The sequence below is a fragment of the Ornithodoros turicata genome, chromosome 8 (assembly GCF_037126465.1).
Source record: "Ornithodoros turicata isolate Travis chromosome 8, ASM3712646v1, whole genome shotgun sequence".
Lineage (NCBI taxonomy): Eukaryota > Metazoa > Arthropoda > Arachnida > Ixodida > Argasidae > Ornithodoros > Ornithodoros turicata.
Genome location: NC_088208.1, coordinates 30,427,172 through 30,434,889, shown reverse-complemented (window position 1 = coordinate 30,434,889; position 7,718 = coordinate 30,427,172). Strand labels below are relative to the sequence as shown.

Genomic DNA, 7,718 nt, shown 5'->3' with positions numbered 1-7,718 from the left:
ACGACTGGCGGCTTTTCCACCGGCGACGCACCTGGCTGTCCGCTTATTTGACTCTCCTCTCGGATATCGACAAAGTGTGTTTTGTTTTGAGTGAGCACACGCGCCAAGTTCATTTGCAGCAATGGATAGCTTCGGATAAAGGCAACGAATACGACTCTCTCTGCAGTGAAAAAAGTTTGGTTTGCTTGGGTGTTGAACATAGTTCGTGCGCGCTTTTTTTCCGTGGAGCGTCTCTTCCTGAAGAGCGTCTTGTCTGGATTGTATTCTTCATGGTTCGTTCCCACTGCACCTGAAACGGTAAGCGGTGGAGCCAATTGCCTACTAAAGCATGCCCCACTATAGGGTGTAAGGGTTTGTGCGAATTATAATTAGCAATGCCGGTAGAACAATGTTTTCGGACGAGGAGCAACAGTTGGTCGATTTGAAACGCCTATCTTAGGAACGCTACACGATCACTAGAAAAAGCGTTCGTAGTCAGTACACTCGGCAACTTCTTACTGCAATTATCCCCACGTTCTCCCCGTCTAACGCAAACTTTGTGCATCGACTTCGTAGGGTGTGGGGTCACGTGCTTGATCCGAACTGATGTTGCATGCTTCATAGAGAAGATGGAGTGACCGAGTATAGTCATTTTCTCTTGCTGCCGCTCCCAGGTGTAGCAGAAAACGATTTTCTGTCCCTTTCTTGATAAATGACCTCTCAACGTCAACTACTATATTCTCCATCTCTCAAACGTTTCTTTGAAGCGTGTGACGCGACATTTCTCTGAGCCGCGTAAAAGTCGACTTTTAAACATATGCACATACTTTCGTATGTTGACGATGAGAGCAAAGCATAAAGTATGCGGTCCTCTTGCTTCTGTGGCACTTTTGTGGAATTCGTGCAAATATTTTGTGTGTGTGTGCTCGTCTTTATTATTTGCCCTTTCAATCTCGACTTTCCTTTCTTTCTTTTTCACCTACCGTTGGCCTCGCATGAGCCAGCATTGGAATTGGTACACCGTTATCACAGAGGTCCATAAGAGGCATATGTCCGGATAATGGTGCACTGAATGTCACAGCCAACGTATACGATAAAACTGGTCAAGTTGATTGTGCGTACAAAAAATAACTTCGAGTACAGGAATAGTTAAAGTATTATGGATGTACGCACGTAAGAAAACTTGGTGAGGTGGATTTTAATTGGTAATGCAAAGCATACGTTGGGCAGAAACAACGCTATGCGGGAATCAGGTCACATGGCTTCTTCAACAGACATCTTAACTGAATTTACTCGATTGATTCAACGCACTATTGACTGTTTGAGCCATCAGCACCACTTTGACTAATCAACCATATACTCCTGCCCGTCAAAGTCAAGGTGACAAGTAATGAAATCACTATAGTCTGCATTGTTTTTTTTTCTTTCTCGGAGACAAGCCACAAACGTTAAATTGTGTAAATGAAAGAAATTCATGCCCAGTAGGAACAAATACTATGTGGCTGACACGATTGAGCCTGTTGGAAACGACAAGGCACTCGACGCCCAAGAATGGTTCCATCATGGTCTCGGGTCCCACATTTTCTTTCTCTGTAATTCCGTCTATCTGTTGCGTTCGTTAGCACACCTCAGAATGACAGTATAGAGGTCGCTGCCTTAGTGGAAGTTAGCACATGCAGTCGATTGAGAGGGTAAAGTGACATCGCAATATAATTGTTTTGTTTGTTTGGATTTACTTGATAAAGCTCCAGCCAACAACTGGATAACAGCCTACTGGGCAGTGCACCACAAGCGAGAATATATATATATATATATAGCCGGCCCTAAAAGCACTGAGAAAGGAAAAAACAAGAAAAAAACATGAATGACCAAACTGCTACAGTAAGGGCAGCAATAGTTTCGAACAAACGGAAAAAAAGCAGTCAGCGGTCATGGATTAACAGCAGAAGTCAGCTGCTAAGCAGGCGATGGCCCAATTTCTAAATTGAGAGAAATTCATGATTCATGGAACGTCAGAACAGTTGATGCCATTAAAGAGTGATTGCATACGAAATATAGGGATCATTGCAACGTTAACTGGTGGTAGAACAAGGTAAGTTTTCTGCTTGGACATACAGGGTAATAAAGGTATAACTGCGACAGTAGATGAGAGCAATAAGCATAATTAATAATTACATTACAAAGCATAATTAACATAATTAATAAGTTATTAGTTAAAATAATTAATTCGTTTGTACAGGAACAGCGCATCATTCAAAAGACTGCTCTTGCACAGTCCATAGGCAAACCCAAGTATTGCAGCATTCTACGATAGGAATAGTACGATGGTCTTCCGGTATACCTGTCATAAAACTCTTTAACAAACCTTTTTCGAAGCTTTCCATGTCGCAGGACCTCGTTGAAGATATGTAATTCCACACCGTAGAGGCAAATTCGGCCTTTGGTCTGACAAAAGCAACATAAAGTTGCACAAGGCAAGCATGGTTCTTAAATTCACGGGTAACTCTAAATAAAGTAACAAATATATATATATATATATATATATATATATATATATAACTTCAAATATATTTGTAACTCCAATGCTGTTGTTTTTGTAACTGACGAAATGCAGCACACTGCATGAAAGCTTGTATCCATTAAAGGAAAGCTTCAGTGTTCTATGTTTTTGTTGTTACTTTGGCAAGTGGATCTTGACCCAACCCACTACATTCTTCAACAGGGTAACTCTAAACATAAGACCGATCAATTGCAGGCAGCCGCGAACAAGCTGACAGACACGATCAATAAATGTCAAAGATGAATCAAATGTAACACCTAAGTCACGGACCGATAAATACATTTCCAAAGTAAAACCATCAGTAGAGTAAGTATGAGAAATGATCACCCTTTTCCGACTGAAGGTTACTGCTTAAGTTTCCGAGGGATCCAAGATGAAGTCATTCAATTTACACCAGGTACCGACGGCAACAATATCCTTTTGTAATAAATGACAGTCCAGAGAAGTCCGAACTTCTCGGAAAAGCTTAATATCATCCGCGAATCGTAGAAAGTTACAGTGCTTAACATATAGGAAGGGGGCCAATATCCTGCGGTAGAAGAGTAAAATGAGGACAAAACTTTGAAACCAGGATAGACACTTGTTGTAAAGTTCATACAAGGATAACTTCTGAACTAATAAATTTATATTAACCGAATTAAAAGCTTTTGACAGGTCAAAATATACAGTATCAACCCGTGACCGCTTTGAAACATGTCTTGCGACAATATCCATACAGTTAGTGCCAACAGATTCACCTTGCTGCAACCCGTTGCAACAACAATTGTAATTACGCGCGCTTACTTTTCGAAGCTCTTCATTCCCCAGTGCATACTTCTTTGATGATACAACTGTTCTCCACTTGCGGTGTGTCATTGGAGGCAACATTTGAGTTCTCTCTCAATTCCCTGGTCTATCGACGGTTTCTTTGTTAGACTTTGGTCGTCCTTCCACACCAACGCTCGCTTCCCCATGGTCGTCTGTTTCTTCTGAGGTACTTCGTCTGCTCTGAAGCCCCTTATAAGCCAATGTTTTCCCAGCAGTCCGCTATATCATTAGGGTTCACTAATTGGAGGCTCAGGTATGCTGAGCGCTGCACTTTCATTCTTTGGAGTGCTGCCACCGGCCTTTTCACTGCAACCCAAGCGAAAGGAGGACAGTTTCCAGAGGCGCGGGAGTTCATAATCAAATGGGACAGTGCGATGCCGCCCGCCTTCTTATTCTGTTTGAAAGAAATTGGAGGCAATCCATGCACCTGCATTCTGGGGCAGAGCAGGCATTGGTGTCACGTTGAAATTAAAGGGTCACTAAAATGCAAAATCACCTTGCTCTCAAATGAAAGTCCGTGTTTCAATTAGTAGAATGCAAGCAAAATTAGTTCACACTGCGCTATCGTTTAGAAGAAAATCGCAAGTAAAACAGAGCCGTCTTTGGATCCCCAGGAGCCAAAGATTGGCGGCATCCAATATGAGACGGCAGGAGACGGCAGCATGTTTCAATACCAATTCACTGAATTGTAGCCCACAACAGTCCTCGCGAATTATGATAACAAGTACGAAATTAACATAGCGTGTAACGTAATTTGAAGTGAACTTGTTTTTGCATTTGAGTGCCCCTTTAACTCTAGAGGACATACTAAATGCGAATGTGCAACGGGCACGCATGTTGGTGATCCTTGTGGTACCGTCGCTGTTTACCGAACTGTTTGTCTATACCGATTTGGCGGCATGCTGCTCGGAGAGGGGAATCGGATTGGGCGTGCTGGGCTTGACCGAACAGCCGGTGCCGGTATTCGAACACGGGTCACGTCCAAGTCTCGGAGCCGTACGTGTTAGTTCAATAATGTAAAATAACAAGAAAACTAAATGTGATAGCGGAGTTGCTAGCGATACGAAACTAACAATGCTCACACGGGACAGGGGAGGTGATGCTGCTCACCGCTGATACACATCATAGGGGAAACATTGAGCATTTTTGAGCATATGGGACAGTTTTTTAAAACTATCTGTCTCCACGTCTCCGTCGTACTTCCTCTCCGTGTACTTCTATTATTCCTTACATCCTTTTTATCTTTATTGAAATCTTAGTATCGAACTAGTTGGAACATGGGGATAACCGTGTATTCACACGAGCGACATTCCCCCAGAAGCGGAAGATACAAAAAGCGTCATAGCTTTCTGCTGTCACGTGAGAGCGAGCACTCAACGTCGTGTCTTCAACACGACCTACTATAGATTATAACGACCATGTCGTGGGCACCCCTTCCCAGCGCCGCATTTTTGGAAGCTAGCGGTGGCGCTTCTCATCGTCCCAGTTATTGCTTCCTCAACTTCTACGATACTTTGTACTTCATCTTGCCTTAGTATTTCTGTGCAAGCTGTGGACGTTCCACAGATGTTTCATTCTGAGGTTGATTATCATCATCATTCTACGTGTTTTCATAGGAGCTATCGCTGTCGTCTGCTACGGTAGTCGTACATACGCTTCTGCGTGTTCAGAATTCAAATTTCCATCGTCCAATCGTGGCGTGCCGATGAGTAGCGCCCCTGGCGGATCGTGCGGACGGGCTCCTCATAGAGGTTGCTGATTGTGACATGGTCGTTATAATCTAATAGGTCGTGGTCTTCACATACACTGCTAACTGTGGGGAATATCATGCTACACAGCCACAACATATTCCATAGCAGACGACAGGAAAACACACTGACGGTGTCGTCTGCTAAGTGTCGTCTGCTAAATGCGCAGTACGCCACGCCCGATATTCTGCACCGTGTGAATGCTCACATAACACGGGACGGAACTTCGTCTCTGTAAGCAGTGTTTTTGCTTCTCCTTCCACTAGAATATCCCGTGAGGACGTCGCTCGTGTGAATACACGCTCACATACGGGCAGGCTGGTGTAAGTTAGGTTCGTGTGTGTATGTGACATTATACAGAGTCTGGGATGCAGAGGGACGAGCCGCACGAAGTGGACATGCCGAAGACTCAAAGGATCTTGAGTCTCCACCCTGTCAAAGTTCGTGCAGCCAGTCCCTCTGCACCCCCGACTGAAGATAATGTCGCACGCAGCTAACTACTATAAAGGTGTTGAGGTAGCCAGTGCTACCCCATCGCGACTTACGTCCCTACTTTGTTCTTGTACATATCCCCCCCACCCCTCCATCGTCGTCATTTCGAATCATGTTGTCGTTTTTACGTTTTGTATATTAGCTGTTACTGGAACTTTATTGGTGTGGATTTCGACTGACTTCAACCTGATTATCGTCAGAATTATGTCATTGTGTCAGAAGTATTAACGACTGAAATATTAATACAATAATAATGTTTATAAAAATTTGCTCATGAAAAATATTAATAAGACGAAGAAGAAGAAAAAAACGGGTGTTCCGCCGGTAAAGCGTCCTTCACTGCATCTGAACCCTTACTGTGAGAAAGCCGAACTTGCTATTAGAAGCGCTCTCGCAGTTGGGCAATCTTTTATTCTGCGTTGGCATATCATATTACAAAAGGTATCAATATCGTGTGTGAAAAGGCAGAAGTTTTCGAGCGCTAATTGGGCGACTTACCTAATCCTCGCCGTATACTCGTCCTCGCTTGCTTTCGAATTTATTACGGCGTACATGTTGTCCCTGAGATCCGCTCTTGCGTGTCGTCGCGTTATCACACTACACTCTGTTTTTATTCAAACACTATTCGCGTTACATGGATAACGCGAGAGCTGCCCTTTGCAGTTTCCCTTTTGTTTTTGTGCATTCTTCTGAGTTATATATGGTGTAGGAAAAAGCTGCAATTTAGTCCAAATGTCACATTTTTAACGTTCCTCTCTCCTTGACGGGAAACGGTTATCGGGGAATAAGAATGTAGAAGTATTGTCTCGGTATTTCATCTTGACGACGCCTGTTCGTTTCACACGTTGCATTCGAAAGCAGCCTTTTTCTGCGATCGAATTCAGCCTTTGAGGCCAGACGCGGACCCCTCTTTGAACAGGTTCCAATGTTATTTGACTGTTAAAGAAAAGGAGAGGAGCATCACGCACTGGCGTGTACGCAATATTAAAATGGGACCGCCACTGTTTTCCGGTGTCACCCCAAACCGGTTCGGTATTACGTTTCATACGGCCTTTAGTCTTAAACTTTAGTCTTAATTTTAGTCTTAAACTTAAACTTTAGTTCTTACACTCTAAAAACACCGCATACGCTGTTAAAATACAACTTGCACAACATAGCGCGCTCCTAGCCAACCAACATACCGAATGATATCATTCTGTGTCATGATTCGTTCAAAATAGGGGGAGGAGCCTATCTGGGGCATGCATAATGTGTCCCAAATAGGCGCCGCCTCCAATTTTCGTCAAATAAGGACACAGAATGATATAATTCGGAATGACAGTTGGCTAGGAGCATGCTATGTGGTGAAGTTCTGTTTTAACAGTCTAGCAAGCTCGGCGCTAACCATTGCTATGCGAATGATAGGGTTATCTTCTCTGATTCCAAGAGAAGGAGTCGTACGCCTTTTTGTGACAATGTGGATACTATATGATAATTGCCACAAAAAGGCGTACACCCCCCTCTCTCTTCGAATCGGAAGCGATAACCCTATCATCCGAGTAGCAATGGTGAGCGCAGAACGTGCTATGCGGTGAAGTTCTGATTTTAGAGTGTGGGAGTGAAAGAGTTTCATTATTGCCCTCTCCCTTTGTTCTGTCTCTTCCCCTTCTTGAAACAAGGGAACGCCGTTGCGTTAGGTTAGCCGATGCAAGCCAATCCAGAAACACGAACGGCGTCTGGCGTCATTTCTGGAATTTGTTTCCTCGTTTCCTGAGACAGGGCGCAAACTATTAAAGTATTTAGATAACACAAATATTATTGTAATAACGTTTTTCTAACGCGACTAAAAATCCGGGCGAAATGAGCGTTCCAAGTGCGAAGAAGCATAGGTCAACGGCCAGCACCTTATAGAGAAGGCTCAGTGGATATGCTAACTGACAGCTTCATCGTATTGATTTGATTTGATATATTAATCCGAGGAATACGCAAAGGAGCATCAAAGCGGGATCGCGAAGTAATCACTGCTCAGAGAATCGAATTAGAACGAATTACAATCACTTTTGAATGCAGGTGCGTCAACGGCACCATATGCGGGTGACCCAGATAATCAAATGAAATTCTCAAACGCCTCTTTCTCTCCAAATAGTTCTTAA

General features: G+C 43.5%; 1 protein-coding gene across 2 annotated transcripts in view; it reads left to right on the top strand.

The window, feature by feature from the left end:
- The first annotated feature begins 30 nt into the window (after positions 1-30).
- The window catches only part of LOC135366914 (rap guanine nucleotide exchange factor 4-like), a 334,286-nt gene continuing 326,598 nt past the window's right edge, over positions 31-7,718 (top strand). For both annotated transcript variants that reach the window (XM_064599902.1, XM_064599901.1), the window contains exon 1: positions 31-297. The gene's annotated coding sequence lies outside the window, so the exon portion shown is untranslated. The remainder of the gene's footprint in view (positions 298-7,718) is intronic.